This window comes from Pteropus vampyrus, unplaced genomic scaffold, assembly GCF_000151845.1.
Source record: "Pteropus vampyrus isolate Shadow unplaced genomic scaffold, Pvam_2.0 Scaffold44, whole genome shotgun sequence".
NCBI lineage: Eukaryota > Metazoa > Chordata > Mammalia > Chiroptera > Pteropodidae > Pteropus > Pteropus vampyrus.
Window position 1 is genome coordinate 3,828,502 of NW_011888825.1, and position 7,178 is coordinate 3,835,679.

At 34.6% G+C, this 7,178-nt stretch overlaps 1 protein-coding gene across 1 annotated transcript in view; it reads left to right on the plus strand.

The window, feature by feature from the left end:
* Window positions 1-7,178, plus strand: part of DNAH9 (dynein axonemal heavy chain 9) — a 327,356-nt gene that overhangs the window by 234,894 nt on the left and 85,284 nt on the right. The gene's annotated exons all lie outside the window — the stretch shown is intronic.

A 7,178-nucleotide genomic window follows, 5' to 3' on the forward strand; every position in this document is an offset into this window, starting at 1 on the left:
TTACTGTTCCAAAGAGATACAAGGGTAAAGTTGGAATTTCTTAGAGTGGAATTCAGCCATCATTAGTTTATTCTTTAAGCAAATAAATATTTATTTAAAGAAACTTATATGTCAAGCTCCACAAGCTACCAATGGAATCCAGAGATGTGAGTTTTAGAATCAATCAGGACAGGAGGAGCCAACTAGTCAAGGCTTCTTGCTTCACTGATAAGAAAGCCAGGGCCCAGAAAGGAGAACTGACTTCCCTTGAGTCACAAATCTCAATATTAGAGCTAGACTTGAACTCACCTTCAGAATCCAAGCCCAGAGATCTTTTGGCCATGCATCCCATGGCCATTTAACCCATTATGTACTATGGGATACACAAGGCTTTTAAGACCCTATGAAAGTGTTTGAGATAAGAGAGTAAAATAAAGTGTTATTTCTAAAATATGAAAAAAATCTATGTAATCAAAATTAGCAAGCATTCAATAATTAACAACATGTAACTGTCAACTAAATTTAACTAAAATGCATAACCATTTGTGGAACAAGCATGACTTGAGATGTATTTATAAAGCAATTTTACTTTGGTTTCCCTTAAATTTGTTCCATGTGTTGGGGGAGCATGTGGTTAGCTGCCTCCGTTAATCATTTTTTACAATTAAACACCTTTCCCATTTGGATAACCATGGCTGAAGGACAAAAAGAAGAAAGAGAAAAAAGGGCACACTGATTCACGTCATCAGGAGTTGGCATTAGAGAGGAACTGAAAAGCTGACCCTTTTTCTGTTGGGATGCTCACTCGGGTTCTTTGGAGACCCTCCACCAGTCATTGGGATTTTTCCCAGGTTTCTTTCTCCTCCTTCTCCTGAGAATCTAGCAACTCAATTGACCCTTTACATTGACCAGGTGATCTATGCCAGATGTGCCATGCAAGCAACTTGCCTCTGGTCCATAGGAAACACCTGTGCCTTTTTTCTGTAAACACAATCTGAGGGCATGGCCACCCATGCAGCATATTTTCCCTAGTTCCATGGTCAAGAGCTAGCCAACTATTCTCACATTCTAGATTTCTGGGGTATAAATTAGACCCCAGGCCACTGCATTGCTCAAACTATGGGGAAAACATTTAACCTCTCTGAATGGTCTCCTTAAAGCCCCTCCCTCTAGACTTGCTGTGAGAGGGGCAGATGCCCCATATCCTTAAAGGCAGAGGGGGTAAGGCTCACCAACAATTCTCACTAAAAATTCTCCCTTAATCTCCAAATTCTTGACTCTTTTATACCCTCAATGCAGGTGAAAGGTTAAAGAGTCAAAACATTGGTCTTTTGAAACCTTCTTTTATTAGTTTTACATAGCCATCTCATACCTCAGTTTGGAAGGTAGTATCTATTGACTTAGGACTCAGCAAATCTGACACTAAACAGGGCACGCTGTAAAATCCTGTTATGTATATTATATATAAATTATACCTAATGTGAGATATGAGTGCATTTTAGTATTTTTAATGATGTGGGGTGGGGGGCTCCCTAAAAGTGAGGGCATGTAGTGCCTCTAAAGGCCTTAGATTGGTCTCTACTCTATATCAATAGAAAACAGAAGATTTCTCCACTAGAAACTTTTGAGTATCATTGGATAGACCAGGAATTAGAAGTGTGACCCCGTGTCTCAGCCGGAACCTTTTAATACTGCCAGGCCAGACTTCTCTCTGACTCCTCACAGTGACATCCACTTCAACCTCTAGGCCTTTGATCAGACAATAGTACCCCTCCCATTCCCATCATTTAGGATTCCCTCTCCTTTTAATTCACTGTCTAAATCCTACTCATATTTCAAAACCAAACTTACATTCTATATTAATCTCCCCCTTTTCTGATTTTTAGAGCACAAAGATGGACTGCTTTTTTAAGATCTTTTGACACATAAGATCTTTTGACACAGGAATTATATCTTCTAAGATGAGCTGAGTAAAAATACTGGCTTAACTATTTACTGTATGTGGCTCTGGGAATGATTTTATCTTTTCTGAGCCTCTATTTCCTCATCTATAAAGTGGAAGTAATAGTAATATAGTCCCCATTAGGCTGTTACAAGGATTAAATGAGATATTGTGTGAAAAGTAGCTGTAGATGGCAGTCACTCAGTAAATGTTTGTTGTTGATGTCATTATAACCAGCATTAGTTACCTCTTTTGTTTCCGTGAAACTGGAAACAAAGGGAACACCCATAAATACTTTTGGTAATTTGTTGGCTGGCTAGTTAGTTAATTGATTATTGATGGAAATAAACATGTAGAGTTTTAACTCATGGAAATAATGGGACAGGATTCTGAAAATAGCACTGAATTTGAAGCCTAGATATCTCTACCACAAAGGAAGTGAAACTCATTTCAATTGTCATATTGCCCACTATGTGCCAGGCAATATAACAATTGCTTCTAATTAGCTGTGTAGCCTGGCACAAGTCACTGAAGTTCTTGATCCTCAGTTTCTTTATTACAGAGAAAGGAGAAAATAAGAATTCATGGGCTCTTTGTCTCACACTCTCATTCAATCTCTTAGCAAATTTTTTCAATTCTACCTTCAAAGTATATTCAGAATTCAAATGGTTTATATCATCTCTACTGCTACAACTCTGGTCCAAGCTACCATCATCTCTTCCCTGGACTATTTCAATAGCCTCCCAGTTGGCATCCCTGCTTATACTCTTGCTATAATGACACCTTTGCCCCCTACAACGATCTAAGTGATCTTGTGAAAACAACAGTTTTACCATGTCATCCTTCTGTTCAGAATTTTCTATTGGCTTCCCATCATACTCAGAATAAAATCCAAAGTCATCACCGTGGCCTACAGAGCCATAACTTTGCCTGGTCTAACTCTTCTACTACTTCAATTACTACTCTTCCTCTTGTCACTCCACTCTACCCACACTGACTATCTTACTGTGTCTTAAACACTCCCAGCACAATTGCACCCCAGGGCCTTTGAATGAGAAATTGGCTTCGTATGGAATGCTCTTCTCCCAAGTATCCCCATGGTTCCCTCCTCTTCTTTCAGGTGTTTGCCTAAAAGTTACCTTCTCCTGAAACAAATAATAAAAGTATTTATTAATCTAAAAAGAATTTAAGGTATACAAGAAGAAAAATATAACCCAAGGTAAATGATATTAGTAATTGTAATCATCTACATACTGAACATTAATTTAACTAAAAAAAATTTATATGACCATAATGGAGGGAGGACCATTAGGAGGAAAAGGAGGGAAGTAAAAATAACTAAATATTCATACTCTACCATAAGAAGTTACTTAATAGCATCTAAACTAAAAAGAAAAACACAACAGCATAAGCATGTTCTTTATCGATAAGGAATAAAATGTAGAAGTAATGATGAAAGAAATTGTAAATGGAGACCTGGAGATGAAGTTTGGTGGGCGTGTTTTGTTCTATTTGTAACTCTATTAGAGTTTGTAAATTCTGTGAATGTATCACATTAACAAAAGGAAAAATTTTCAATTTTCAATGGCTTGAGAGCAAAGAAGAAGGCACAGCTAACTGCCTGGCCACATAGAACTAGGAAATAGGCCATGAAGTAAGGACTTCAGGAGGAGCATTTTACTAGATGGAGAAGGAGGTAGAAAAGACCATCCCAGAGAGGAGTGATATTTGCAAAGACATGGATGCATGAAAGGCTGTAGCGTGTCTGCCTTATAGGTGCAGTGGGCCCTTTGGAAAGTGATGTGCCCTATAGGTGCAGTGAGCCCTTTGGAAATGAGTTTACATAGGTAAGTTGAGCATGATCATTAACAGCCCTATGGCATCCTTAAGAGGTTCAACTGTGGACCAGTGTTTACAATCCACAGGTTACAACCCATTAATGGGTCTCAAATAGCATTTTTAAAAATTTAGATGTAATTGAAATATAACATTATATTAGTTTCAGTTTTACAACGTAATGATTCGATATTTGTATGAATCGCAAAATGGTCACCACAATAAGTCTAGCTAACATATGTTAATACACAGTTTAGTTAGTTTTTTTTCTTGTAATGAGATTTTTTAAGATCTGCTCTCTTAGCAATTTTCACATATGCAATATAGTATTGTTCACTATAGCCACCATGCTGTACATTACATCCCCAGGACTTATTTATTTTACAATTGCAAGTTTGTACCTTTTGACCCCTTCACCCATTTCATCCACCCCCCGCCTTCCACTTGATGAAGTGAAATAGATCAAACTGTACTACATGTAATAAGAAAAGTATTGCTTTCTGAACCCAAGGACCCCTGGAGTATCCTCAAACCCTCTGCTTTCACAGGACTCTGTATTTAAAGACTACTTTCCTGTTTTCTCATCATTTTCAAAGTTAACAATGAATCTTTAGTTAATACATAAAGAACAACAGTAAATCAGCACTTGGTAGTAAGTCTCTGCACATTTTAAGTCTCTGCTTTGGCAGTTTCATTTCACTTTATAGCTAAACTGAAATAAATCCAATAAAACTTTTCCTGCCTTACTTGAGGCATAGTTTTGCTTGCAATTTCATGGCCTTTTTTTTTTCTAAAAAGTTACTTGCAATTCTATTTATTTCCTTTGCATTTTTTACAGTGAACTTTGTTATATACAATAACATGTAATGGCATTTTATTGTTAAAAAATAATTCGAATAGTATAAAATATAGAGAGTAAAATATGAAGTCACCTTCTTTTCTACTCCAGGTCCAGTTCTTGTCCAAGAGAGAACTCCTGTTCTCTGTATTTATATTTGTCCAAGTGCAGATATAAAATATATCCAGTTTTAAATATAAATGGATAATGCCAACTGACGGTCCCTTATGAAACAACACTGTTTCATGCCAATACATACATTGAAAGCTTACTTATTTAATGCTTCCTAGTACTCTATGCTATAATTGTACTCTATTTTATTTAGCTATTTATCTGTTGTTGAGTATTAATTTGTTTTTCTCGCCAATACAAATATCCTTGTGCATACATCTCTATTGCATATGTGCAAATATTTCTCTAGGTCAAATATAAAGTATACTTGTTTGGTAGAACGACATGGCAGGCTGAATAATGCCTCTTCCATCCCCAAAGATAGTCACGCCTTAATCTCTGGAACCTGTGAATTTTACTTCATATGGCAAAAGTGACCTTGTATGATTAGGGATCTTGAGGTAGGGAGTATACTGGATAATCTGTGTGGGCCCTATGTACAGTCACATGGGTCATTAGAAGAGGAAAACAAAAGGTCAAAAGAAGAAAGTTATGTGGATGACAGAAGCAGAGTGGGTAGAAAAAGTTGATGTGACGTCGGGCCATGAACCAAGAAATGAGGCCAACCTCTAGAAGCTGGAAAAGGCAAGGAACAGATTTTTCCCTACAGCCTCCAGAGGGAACCAGCTCTGCCAACATCTTTTGCTTAGGACTTCTATCCTCCAGCACTGTAAGATAATAAATTCATTGTTTTAAGTCACTAAGTTTGTGGTAATTTGTTACAGAAGCAATAGAAAAACTCATGTAAACAATATGCTCTTTTTAAAATATAAATAATGCTCAATATCTGCCCAAAATGGTTGTTCTTATTTATAGTTATGAATACTGCTTTTCTCACATCCTTGCCAATCTTAGATATTTACAATCATTTTAATTTTTCTCAAGAGAACAAAAATTTTTTCATTTTTTAAAAAATTATAAATGGTTTCATTCTAATGACACTGAGAATCTTTTCAAATATTTAGATTTTTTCTTTTGTACATTTCTTCTTCAGGTTCTTTGTTGATTTTCTTATAAGATAGATTTTCTTGTATTGATTTACTTTTTTCATTATAAATTTTTACTATTAATCACTTGGTTGTAAATATTTTCTCCCTATCATTTGACTTTTTACTTAATATCATCAAGAAATATAAAAATCAGATTTTATAATCAAATAATTTTGAAAATTCTAGGACTACAGAGTTGAAGAGACTTCTTTCCTACAGGACTTCTTAAGGCTTTTATTGTGTGATAAGCTTGACACTAAAAGTGATAGAGATAGCATAAGAAAATAAAACTTCAGATTATCTAACTTATGAATAGCGATGTAAGACATTTATATAAAATATCAGTAAATCAAGTTTACCATGCCACTAAATGGTAAGTTTTTCATATATGACTATTTGTATAACAACAATATACTACCAGCTGATAAGTTTCCCATATATGTCTATTCACATAACCATACCAAACATAGATCAAAGAAAAGCTCTATAGTCATTTTGAGAGGTGTCCAAATGTTACTTAAAATAATTTAACATCAATTCCTTATTAAAACTCTTAGTAAAGTAGGAATAAAAGGATATTTGGATATTGCGCTTATCGTGTTAACAGATAGCAATTAATTCCAATTAGAGCAAAACATCCCAATAGTAAAGCATTGGAAGCATTCCCATAAACATGGAAAAAGCACAGTCGTGATCTCATTTACTACTATCATAAAAAAGTGTCCTAGAATTTCTGGCCAATGCAATAATAAATGAAAAGTAGCTGTTGTCTAAATGTTGTAAAATATCACACAAAAAAATGTATTATTATTCATAGATATCATAAAAATATAACAAAAATAAAAAGGAAGGGTTAAGGACCCATTAAAAAATAATTTACAATAGCTTTCCCAATATCAGCAGTAGCCAGTTAGAAAATACAATATTTTCAAAATAGCAACCAAACCACAAGGTACAAATAAGCATAAATAAATTTGCTGAAACTATGTGAAGAAAACTACATATCTTTGTTGAGGGATATAAAATAAAATATGAATAGACAAATAAAGACATATACCAACTGTGTGTTTGGGAAGATTCAATGTTATAAGGATGTTGCTACTCCAAATAATTTAAAAGTTAAATATAAATCTAATCTAACTCATTTAATTTTGGGTTTAGTTGTTTCTAATGTCATTAAAAGTTCACATCATTAGGCAGATATTAAAGATTTAATAAGCAAAATGTGCAACAGTATGGAGTTGGCTAAATAAATTATGGCTCACCAAAATGAGAGAAAACCATGCATAGTGTTTCTTAAAATTGTGTTTTATAAAAATGATAATATCAAAAAGTTTAGGATATAATTTTCAGTGAAAATCAGGTTCAAACATATTATAAACACTGACTGATATGTGTATGTATATATGTTTTTACATATATG